Source organism: Galeopterus variegatus, unplaced genomic scaffold, assembly GCF_000696425.1.
Source record: "Galeopterus variegatus unplaced genomic scaffold, G_variegatus-3.0.2 Scaffold110, whole genome shotgun sequence".
In the NCBI taxonomy this organism is placed as follows: Eukaryota; Metazoa; Chordata; class Mammalia; order Dermoptera; family Cynocephalidae; genus Galeopterus; species Galeopterus variegatus.
The window spans coordinates 64683-76539 of record NW_007726221.1 but is presented as its reverse complement, the minus strand read 5'-3'; the positions used below and the strand labels follow the sequence as shown (position 1 = coordinate 76539).

The 11857-nt window shown below is 45.3% G+C and overlaps 1 protein-coding gene across 1 annotated transcript in view; it reads right to left on the bottom strand.

The window, feature by feature from the left end:
* Positions 1-11857, bottom strand: part of ITGA9 (integrin, alpha 9) — a gene marked incomplete at its 5' end in the record, with an annotated part of 177511 nt that overhangs the window by 147888 nt on the left and 17766 nt on the right. The window lies entirely within an intron of this gene.

The window sequence follows — 11857 nt, the reverse complement described above, 5'->3', positions numbered from 1 at the left end:
AAGGAAGGAAGGAAGGAAGGAAGGAAGGAAGGAAGGAAGGAAGGAAGGAAGGAAGGAAGGAAGGAAGGAAGGAAGGAAGGAAGGAAGGGAAGGAAGGAAAGGAAGGGGGGAAGGAAGGAAGGGGGAAGGGGGGAAGGAAGGAAGGAAGGGAAAGAAAAGAAAGGAAGAGAAAGAAAAGAAAGAAAAGAAAGGAAGGAAGGGAGGAAGGGAGGAAGGAAGGACAGACAACAGCCTTATACTTAAGTCCCAGTTCTGGATATTACAATACAAATATTTTGTCTGCTCTGGTAAGCAGAGGAAAACGTTTGCTTCTCTCATATGTATCTTTGCCCACATTCAGGGAAAACTTCTAGTACAGAGGTTTTAATCTGTTTTCGTGATACCCTTGGCAGTATAGTGAAGCAAATGGACCCCTTCTCAAAATAATATTTTTAAATGCATAAAATGAAAAATAGAATTTGGAAAAAACGAATTGTACAAAAATACAGTGATAATTAGATTTTTTAAATGTGTGGTTTAGCAACATGTGTTCTTTTTAAATAACATATTAAACAATAAAATCTGGCAGTAGATCTAATAGCTACCATAACTTTGAAGTAGGGATGAATGTAAATGATATTTTGAAATATCTGCAATAACTCTAACTTGGTTTCTATTTGTCACAGTCTCAGGTCCTGCTAATATTACTGTGGTTTGTTGCCTACACTCATAATTGAATAAAATGTTCAATTTCAGTTTGAAGTTAGTAAAAACGAAATGCAATTGTTTTCTTATCCAAGTTCACAGACCTCATGAATTCTATGCACAGATCACCAAGGGGATATGGACCCCAGGTGACGACCCCCATTCTATGGGGAGGTGAGTGGAAGGGGCTGGTGTAATGATGGGCAGGAGATGCGGGAAGAGTTGCAGTGCAGGGAGGAAGGAGGAGCTGGTATGCTCAACCCCGGACAGCAGGAGGAGAGGTGAGAACAGCAGTCTGCAAGTGTGTGGTGGGACATTCGTAACTGCGGCTAATGTCATTCTTCTCAATTGTACAGTCCCAGCACTGACAATGAGCCACCTTTAAAACTGACAAACTGGGAAGGGTGGTTGGGGAGGAGCAGTTTATATGAGAATTTTCTCCTGCTTGGCTTAGGAGGGTAAATTGTGTGTGTTCTTCAATACCAGGAAAAAAAACTATAAATTTGTCTTTTTTTTCCTTGAAGAAACACATGAGGGACTGAAACGATGGTACTTCCCGCTAGTTCAAATCTCACTGTCACGGAAGACTTTCTCAAACAAGAGCTTAGCGTTGCTGATGAGGAAGGCTGATGATTCCAGCTGAATACCAGCTGTTCCCTTATGCAGTGAGGGCTGTAACTGCTGTGGCTCCCCACTGGCAAGGACGTTTTTCAGGAAAGCCATCTCTCACAAGGGGGACCCTTTTTCCCTTTATCACTTAGGTCTGTATAGTACTCTTTAAAAACAAAGTCCCATCTATAATTAACACTAATTTACTGCATGTTATCAAATGACTAGAAGAGAGGTGATCAAATGTCCCCAACACAGAGAAATTATGTTTTATAATGATGAATATTCTTTTTTTTTTTTTTCCTTTTTGTCTTTTTTCGTGTCCGGCAATGGATAGCAACCCTCAGTGTCGCACCCGTACCAGACCGGACCGGCAACGGGATCACAACCCTCAGTGTTGTGCCCGCACCTCACTCAGCCAGTGAGCAGGAACCGGTCTGTATGTGGGATCCGAACCCTCGGTGGGAGCGCCGCCACGCTCCCAAGCGGCGCACTGTAGCAGTGCGCCACCGGGCCAGCCCATAATGATGAATATTCTAATTATCCTGACTTGATCATCACACATTGTACACAGGTACTGATACTCAACTCTGTACCCCACAAAGATGTATACTCAAGTATGTTTCGATAAAAAAAATTTTAATGAATACAAGTTATAAATAAATAAATAGTCCCAGGGGAGATTCATTCAGAAGCAATCCCTAAAGACACATCTCAGGACAGACTCCCTTCTTTGGAAGCAGAGTTGGGAGAGCGCCCTGAGGAGCAGGACAGCCAGGGAAGCAGGCTGGGCCACAGGCTGACCAAGATGTCGTCCTGGGTAAAGTCTAGCCTTGACCTGATCCACAGGGTGCTCTGGAACATAAACTGTGTCATGGAGTCAATCAACGCTTGAGATAAGGGGCCAAATTTGCACCCCAAATCAGTCTGCCATTGGCTGAGGGCTGCCCCCAGGTGGGTGCAACCTCCCAGGCAAGGCCTGAGGAGGGGCAGCTGTGAGCAGCCAGCAGCCCGCACAGCAGCTGGAAATGGTGCACCTATACTGCGAGGGCTCTGGGCGTAGCACCAACAGCATCCACCCAATTCGTCATTTTTGGATCAAGATCACCTGGCATGGAGTCAGGGGTGCAGGCTCATAAAATCTAGTTCTCTCCATGGTAGCTTCCCTTCCCTCTCCCTGCAATTGCAATGAATTGCGATCATGTTATCCCCAAGTCCCACCTTTGGCTCTGAGGGGAGGGGCTAGTGACCACTGGGGACGAAGCAGAAGGATCAACCCTCCTCAGCGACAGCTGTCTTTGGCTTTTCTTCTGGGGACAGCTGGTTCCCCTGAGGTCCTATCAGGTGGCTCAGAGCAAACTTGGGAGAGATGCTAATGAGAGGGCGTGTTTGAGACAACAAGAAAAGTATGTGTGGGGAAGATCAGCTCCAGAAAACAAACAACTGTGCAGCTTTGAAATGTGGCTTCTGGATGGGTGAGTCTAGTATCAGTGGCAAAAGACCAATACACACAGCCACACAGAATAAACTGCAAAACTCCTAGCAAAGAAACAGCACATGGCTCCTGTCTGCTGGCGATTTTAGAGAAGGAAGGTCTAGTGGTTACCTTCTCTCCATAGGGCCTTTTCTTAGGCTGAATGTCTGGTCAGAAGGAAAATAGCCATATCATTACAACCTTGCTGGAAAGATACTTACATAGTAAACCTCCAACAGTTGGCTGTATTTAGAAGCCAAGGAAAATACTACCAAATAAAATTGTATTAGGCAAGGCACCCGGTGAGGGAGACCCAGACTTCCTGGGTGGGTGTGTTGGGAGGGAGGCCCACTACCAGCACGTTGCGAGACCCTTCTGTGGTTGCTGTGGTTACTGCCTCAGTCCTGCCTTCAGTTCCCTCTAAGGATCCCCATCCTCTCACCAGCCAGAAAGTTGTTGAAGCTGGAAAATCTGGGTCTGTGTCTGCTCAGCAGGGAGAGGGCTATCCCTGAAATATGGTCTTTGTTGGGATTGATCTCTGCTGCTCATGCATGGTGGGCCCTGTTCCTTGGGTGGCGGCCCCTCTGTCCCCAACCTCACACTCAGGAAACCACAAATCAGATCCTCCCTGGAAGAGGAAGGAATTTCTAAAAGTCATTTCCACCTAGAGATAGGCTAGGTTCCCTAAGCAGCAAGGGCTATTTAAAGACACAGACCACAGGTCAAATTGCTAGAACATTGGATCGACTCAGGAGCCTCCCTTCACCAGGTGTTTTTCCTGTCTTTGCTGTTGAACTTTCTTTTTGACCTCAGATAAGTGACTTAAATCCCTACCAGCTTCCTATTCTGCACCAGAAATGCTCCAGCTCTAAGTATATACATAAAAACCACCAACCTTGAAGAACATGTGCACCGGGCTTGTTTCTCCCCAGCCTGGGTTACTCTGTGAGAGAACTGAGAGGGCATTGTGGCGTTATGGTGGTGCCCATCCCTGGGCTGGGCTGCAGCCAGGGCTCCTAATACACAGCATTCCAGCTGCGGGGCTGGGCTCAGCCCACATCACTCCCAGGATGGTGTAGGACTCAGAGGTCTTATCCTCTCTGCCCAGGATGTGCTGTGGACACACCCCTCATCTGGCTTTGCTACTGTTCTCAGGAAAATGGGAAGTGAAGCTCCCAGCCATATTCTTGTCTCCTGGGTTTGCTCTAAAGCCAAATACCCTTCTGCATGTGTGCAATACGTTGTTAGGCTTGGTAGAGAGGGGGAAAGAAATAAGATGCAGATAAATGCAATAGGAAATAAAGGTACCATGGTAATGGAGAATGTTGGGTGTTTGGCAAAACATGAAATGAAAGCATTCCAGAAAGTTAGTGGGAAGAAGCCTCCATGTCAAAGGTGATATAACACTCCTGCTGGAAACTCCAGAATAAATTCATCACCTGAGAGTGTCTGAGAAAGCGGTTGCAGGAGTCATTGTCTCTGTCCCTGTCATCCCCCCTCAGACTATACACCCAATGCTCTTGCTGACTTCCAGCTACTGGTATCTGCGACTTTGTATCTTGAAGGCCTTTTTCCAGAACTAGACAAGGCTGCTGTCTGTCACAGCTGGAAGTTCCAGGGAATTAAATGTCCCTCACCCTCCTAACCTGAGAGTAGCCCTCAAACAATGAATCTCAGGAGCAGGTGTGCAAACATCCCAGCCACTTCACCTCTCAGATCAGTCACCCAGAGGGATGCGTTTCCCTGCAGGATGAAGCTCTGGTCATCCGCTGTGGTAGTTGGGTGTGAGGCGTGATTGACAGCCTCTCTGTATTCACACCCTCTGCCATGTAACCTCACAGCTCCCCACATTGGGAAGCAGCATCAATTTCCTCACCCCTTAAATCTGGCTGATCCTGTGGCTTTGCTTTGGCCAACAGGACATAGTAAAAATGACAATAAAGCAGTTCTGAAACTAGGCCTCAGGAGGCCTTGTGCACTACAGTGCTCTTTTTTGGACCCCTGCCCCACTATAAGAATAATCCTGGGCTAGCCTGCTAGAGGATGAAAGACCACATGGAGGGGACCACGTGAGGAACCTCAGCTAACAACAAACCAACCACCAGAAACAGAGGCATCTCGCCAACCTGAAGCTGGCTGCAGACACATGAGGGGCCTGGCTGACACCAGAAGACCAAATAGCTGAGTCCAGCCTAATCAGCCCACCCACAGAACCAGGAGCTAAATAAATGGTCTTTGTTTTCAGGCATGAAGGTTTGGGTGATTTGTTACACAGCAATAAGAAACTGATGCATTGCAGTTGCAGGGCAGCCTTATTGCAGGCTCCCCTGTATACTTCCTTACTCCTTACCTTTGTCTCCTGCACTTCCCACATAAGTTATTTGCACTCAAATCCTTGTCTCAGGGACAAGAAGCATCTAGAAGAACTCAAACTCAGACCATGTGGAGTTCTTCCTTCCTTGTGCATGCAGGGAACTCCTCCATATTCCCATTGTTATAATGATCATAGTGAATTATAACTACTCATTTTCATGTTTTTTCCTTGAGAGCACTGGGATGCAGTAGTGTGTTCCTATTCACTTCCACCAGGCCTGGTACATGCATAACAAGTGCTCCATCAGTATTTGTCAAATAAAGGAATATACTAGCACCATGTCACCCTGTGTCAGGTGAGCAGAAGCTGGGCCTCTGGAAGAGCATTTCACCAGTGTACCTTCAGTACTTCTACCAGTGTGTGAAATGTCCCTGTGCTTGCCTTACACTGCTGATCACCTTCCCTGGGGCCTAGGTCCCATTCTCGGCCTGGTAACTCCCACAAAAGGCCCACCCACATGTCCAGTCACCGTTGATATGTTCCTGAAATGTGTGGAGAGACATCTGCTTTCTCCTCTTAGGAAATCCACATCAGAGCAAGGGCCAACACTTGTTCCGGAAGAGTGAGTATGAGCAGTCCTTCAACCTCCATTCAAAAAGGTCCATCCACTGCAGCGTTCTGCCTTTTTTTCGAGAATATACCATTGAGAAAACTGTTCCTGTGCCCAGAGATTCCAGAAACAGCAACCACAAAAGCCAGCTGCTCCCAGTCAACACACTTCTTTTGCATTATTTTTTTCAGAGCTGATGCAGACAGTGAGGGAAAAAAATAAATCACACGGCTAATGTTCTGGCAAGAGCAAAAGTTTTCTAGGTTTTTAATCAGCTCCCATTCACCTTCCCTCACACACACACACACACGCACACACACACACACTAATAATATAATGATAATAATAGTGATGATGTTACATTTGAAGAAACTGCTGACATACCAGCCACAAGCTCATGGTCAAATCCAAGGCTCTCCAAGGAGAGAAAATCTAACCTACACAGATAAAGAATTGCTGACTTAACGCGGGGACTGCCACTGACCCAGCAGGACCAACTCTTGCATCTCCAGGGGAAAAGCTATTGAACAGGGCCTCCGGGTCAGATAGCACATGGGGAGGATGAGTGAGGATGGATGGAGCCATCTTTGACAGTGGATTTTGACCCATCTGCTTTCTTTCTGAATTGGGGCTTTCACACAGAAGAGGACTTTTCCCCAAAGGTCCCAGCCTTGGTACTTCTGGTCTAGAGCCAGCTGATATCTGAACCCAGCAGCAACTGAAGCCAGTGAACAGGAAGAGAGCAAGATGTAGAATCAGACATCTCCAGCGTTAATTTTCCCCCACATAAGCCCTTGAGCAAATAACCTGGCCTCCCTGAGTCTCTGTATCCTCCTCACTAAAGAGGATAATGTTTACTTCTCAGTGTTGCTGAGTGGATTAAATAAAACAATAATGCTAGCTCTCATCTACTGAGTGCTTACTACCTGCCAAGAACTTTTAGAAGCCCTTGAATATATATTAATTCATTAAATATTCAAAATAACTTTATACAGTGCTGCTAATATTTCCCCCATTTTACAGAGGAGGAAACAGAGGCACAGAGATGTTAAGCGACTTGCCTGAGATGATGCAGCTGCTAAGACACTACAGTGCTTTTATGTATACTGAGTACTCTGTAGGGTATCAACTACATGGCAGATACTCAATAAAAAGGGTCTCTTCCCATTCACAAAACAAGACGCCTTTCACTTCTACCCTGAGCTGTGCAGTTGATGATTCTGACCACTTTCCCACTTTTGAGAGGGGGACAATTTGTTTCAAACTCTGAATAGCCCTCTGGGCAAGGTGATCCCCCTTTAGAAGGCTGGTCTTTCATGGATGGAGCCACCCTCTCCAGCCAGCCAGCAGTTTGGGGAAAATGCACTTCACCCCAGCCCCCAATGCCTGTGATAACAGCATTACCAAGGCCATAACTATAGGACAATTGTATGTGGCAACTAGATGGTTCTTCTAATTTCACAATATCCAATGGTTTTTTCACCTCCCCTACAAGTTTTTTCTTTTATCAGAGTTGGCTAGCCAGAAGGCACTGAAATGTTCCACTGATCTCCAATAGGATAAAAAAAATTAATAAATTTAAAATTATAATTTAAATTTAAAATTAATAAAAAAAAATTTTTTTTTTAGCTCAAATGCATTAGTCTATTTTTTTCCTTTATCTTAATCATGTGATGCTTTCTTAGGTACTGTCAGTATTCAGATGGACAAAACATAGTCGCATCATTTTATGAATGGAATTTTCAGTCTTATATAATATAAACTATCTAAACAGCTTCCTCCCTATTCCTGGACATTTTGGAAATGGCATGTTTTGGAACTGGAACTAGGCTCAAGCCCATTAAAGATTGTGGACTTCTAATGGAAGAGTTGTTTTAAGAGAGAACGGGCCTGAAAGAATTCATACTCTCTGGAGAGAAAAATAAAAACATCCATGAGTCCTGGTCACAGACAGCGTTTCCAGGCTTGACCCCTGACCACTCTGGGTGACCAGTCACTCCCAGATGTCTTTCCCTCTGTCTTCTCACGACAACGGCTCCTCAGTCTGGTGGGTAATTGGCTGCCTCCAGCCATGACACCTTGTACCAACTGTCAACACAGTCATCGGAGGAATCTTTCTCTGTCACGCTTCTGCCTCAACTTTTCATACAGTGGGCTGCAGCTCACTCACATGAGAACTCAGTTCTGAAGACAGCTCAAAAGGCAAAAAATTGTATCCAAATTGCCCTTGAGAAGCCCTTGGGGAGGCAGCATGCTGAAGATCACTACAACCACCCTGCCAAGGGTGTTCCTGCACTGAGACAGACGGTGGCTGCCCCACAGACCCATGTCAGGCAAGTAGGAGCCGAGACGGATGGTGGGAGGAGCAGACACAAAACTCAAGCTGGAACATGCTTTCACGGAGTGGAAGACGGGACCGAGTGTCCCTCACCACCTCAACGTTGTCCTCTCCCCGCCTTCCCTCCTGCCCACCTTGAGCAAGCCCGGCTGCGTTCTTGTTAGGTTAAATGCACCTGTGCTACGACTCTGTCGTACTCCTACACACGTCAAGATGATGTCCGAACTCACAGCTGTGGCACAGTTTCTCTCTCTTTCCCACTGCCTCGACTCTTCACCAGAGTCCTCTTCTCCACACCTCTGCTCATGCTTCCCCTCTGCCCAGAGTGCCTGAGTCCTCCTCATTCCCCTTAATACTGCCTCTTGGGAGCTGCTCCACAGCCTGCCATAACCCAGCCACTTCTCTTCTAGCTCCCACCAGGTGGTGAGATGGTCACCAGTCCCCCTCTCCCACCAAACCTGTGCACACCAGAAAAGCTGGGCCCACAGACCGATCACTTCTGCAGCCTGGTGCCTGGCACTTGTCTGGCTCCAACAATGAAGGCAAGTGCATCCCATCCCAGGCAATAAAGAGAGTTAAACCAAAGCAGTTCACCTCTGGTTCAAGCCACTAAGCCTTGGTCAACCAAATTCAGAGTCTTGTTTCCACTAGCAGTTTACTGACCATGCCGTCCCTAGCTTCATGCCTGGCTCTGGGAGCAAACACTTGAAGGTCTGGGGAAATCTAGTGTGACTGAAATCATAGGTTTGGCTTCATATCTCTGCTTATCTAATTATCAATTAACACTTCTCTGATGGCTCCTGTGGAAAAGCTATGGGTCCAAGAGCATAATACAGATTTACTTGATAAAGGACCCAGCCAAAAAGCTATTTTGAGAGACCAGGGAAATATCTCATCCCAAGGAGAGGCTCAGAGCTTTGGTCCACGGACAGTCTTCTGAGATTCAGAAAATCTCACCCATTCTCCAGGTCTAATGTTTGAGTTCTAGAATGATGGAATTACAAGAAAGGCTGAAATAGCCCTGAAAACTATGAGGGTACTTAAAAAAGATCATGGAAAGATTCGTATTATCTTTTAATTCTTTTTTCCATGAACTTTCTGAAGTACCTTTGTATAAGTCATCAGGATAAGAGACAGAGCTACCCTGCTCTTTACATGGTGTAGCAGATGGCATTACTGGTCCCAGCTCTTCACCTCTCCTCATATTGGTGCCTCTTTCTGTGTGACTTTGTAGTACTGAAGGGCAGGGAATATTTTCCTGTCCCTTGACTTTGGGTTTGGCCACATGACTTACTGAGGCCAACAGAATAAGGCTAAAGTAACAGTGCACCAGATGTGAGCGTAGGCCTTAAGAGTCCTTGCCCTCTCCCACCTCTGCCATGCCATAAGGAGAATATGCACAAGCACCGGCTCTAGGAGGACAGTGAAAGACACATGGAGTAGAACTGAACTGGGTCACTTGAACCTAGAGCAAATTGGCCAAGATCCAGTTGAATCCAGCCTGGAGCGGCCAACCCTTAGCTGACCTGCTGATCCATAAGAACCCTGGACCAGCCAACCCTCAGCTGACCTGCAGATTCTGCTGTTTTACACCACTGAGTTTTGGGGCAATTTGCTATGCAGCATTTCTTGTGGTAATAGCAACAGATACACAGGGGGTCTGGCCCTTGGCCACCACACTAGTTGTTCCAGCATTATCAATTATGGTAAGAACCCTGGACCAGCCAGCCCTCAGCTGACCTGCAGATTCTGCTGTTTTACACCACTGAGTTTTGGGGCAATTTGCTATGCAGCATTTCTTGTGGTAATAGCAGCAGATACACAGGGGGTCTGGCCCTTGGCCACCACACTAGTTGTTCCAGCATTATCAATTATGGGGCCCACAAAGCAGACTGATTCTGCCCAGCCACAAGGAGTTTTACTGACCATGAGCCTTGAATTTTACATCTTCATATATGAAAAGCATGATTCAATAGAGATGGATATGACCATCTACTAATCAGGATTTTCCTAACGTAATATGCAACCTTGGATCAAGTGAACATTTTCCCACCACATGAAGTTTTCTAAGATCCAAAATAAATGTCCAACATTTACAGTCTGCCTCAAGATAAAAACAAATCCATATATTTTTGTTTCTGTTACTTTTTCCCTAAAATACTTTTTTTGGAAGACCTATTTAAAATTTATGTTAATGAGCTGATAGTTTATGACTCTTCTTTAGAATTGGTTGCTCTAATAATCCCAGGAGGCCCTTCTTACTAATGTGAAACAATTCCAATATCCACTCCATGAGTTATAAGTAATTTTCTAAACTTGGCAAAACATGTGCTACTTTAATCTACTACTCTTATCCCAAGTAAAAGTAATGCTAATTAATATTTACATGCTTTGGAGGAGTGAGTGTGTGTATTATATCAGCTTCCCTCAATAAACTCACACCAAAGAAAAGGAATCTTAGTATGACTTTCCTTTGATAAAAGATTATTTACCGGGCCAGCCCGGTGGTGCACTCGGTAGAGTGCGGCGCTTGGGAGTGCAGTGGCGCTCCCGCCGAGGGTTCGGATCCCATATAGAGACCGGTCCGCTCACTGGTTGAGCGCGGTGCGAGCGCAACACCGAGGGTTGCGATCCCGTTGCCGGTCGCGGTGCGGGCGCGACACCGAGGGTTGAGATCCCATTACCGGTAACGAAAAAAGACAAAAAGGAAAAAAAAAAAGATTATTTATCATCATAAGTAAAATGTCTTGGTGCAGTCACCTGTTCATGTCGCAACACCGAGGGTTGAGATCCCGTTACTGGTAACGAAAAAAGACAAAAAGGAAAAAAAAAAAAAAAGATTATTTATCATCATAAGTAAAATGTCTTGGTGCAGTCACCTGTTCATGTTGGGATATTTGTTTCATTCCACCCAAACTTAACTCTTACAATTACAAGTTAGGGACACACTATGGCATTTTTTAAAATAACTATCAAAACTGATGACTGTTTGTGAGAAATGGTAATGTATCTTGTGTAGGGGTTTCTGGCCCCAAGGCTAAAACAATCTTTCAGAAGGAATTGTTTCAAAAGGAAACCATTCTCTGAAACATGGCACATGATGCAGGACCAGCACCTTCATCCTAAAAGAAACCTATGGCATTTTTTAAAATAACTATCAAAACTGATGTCTGTTTGTGAGAAATGGTAATGTATCTTGTGTAGGGGTTTCTGGCCCCAAGGCTAAAACAATCTTTCAGAAGGAATTGTTTCAAAAGAAAACCATTCTCTGAAACATGGCACATGATGCAGGACCAGCACCTTCATCCTAAAAGAAACCTAACACAGAAGATTGGCAAAGAGGAAACAGAAAGCCTCTGTACGGTTCACCTTTAGCCTTGGGGGATTTAGGTACCATGGGAGGAAACCCTGAAATAATAAAGAGACTGTCTGTGCACTTGGATCAGGACACCCTGCCCCTTTCCTTCACCCCATCCTGCCACAGAAACATTACTTGTTGTTAAAGCAGATGTGGGAGGAAACCCTGAAATAATAAAGAGACTGTCTGTGCACTTGGATCAGGACACCCTGCCCACCCTGCCCCTTTCCTTCACCCCATCCTGCCACAGAAACATTACTTGTTGTTAAAGCAGATGCCATTGTTAAGTGTGGGGAAAAAATAAAAAGGTTGAATCATATGAAATCTTCCCAAAAAGTCAAATATTGGCAATTTCATATGGTTCAACATAATGCAACGAGTAAACATAAAATAAACCCTCCATACACACACTCACAGAAATTAGAAATATAAGCTAAACTGTGAGATATGTGGAATTGCAAACAAACCAA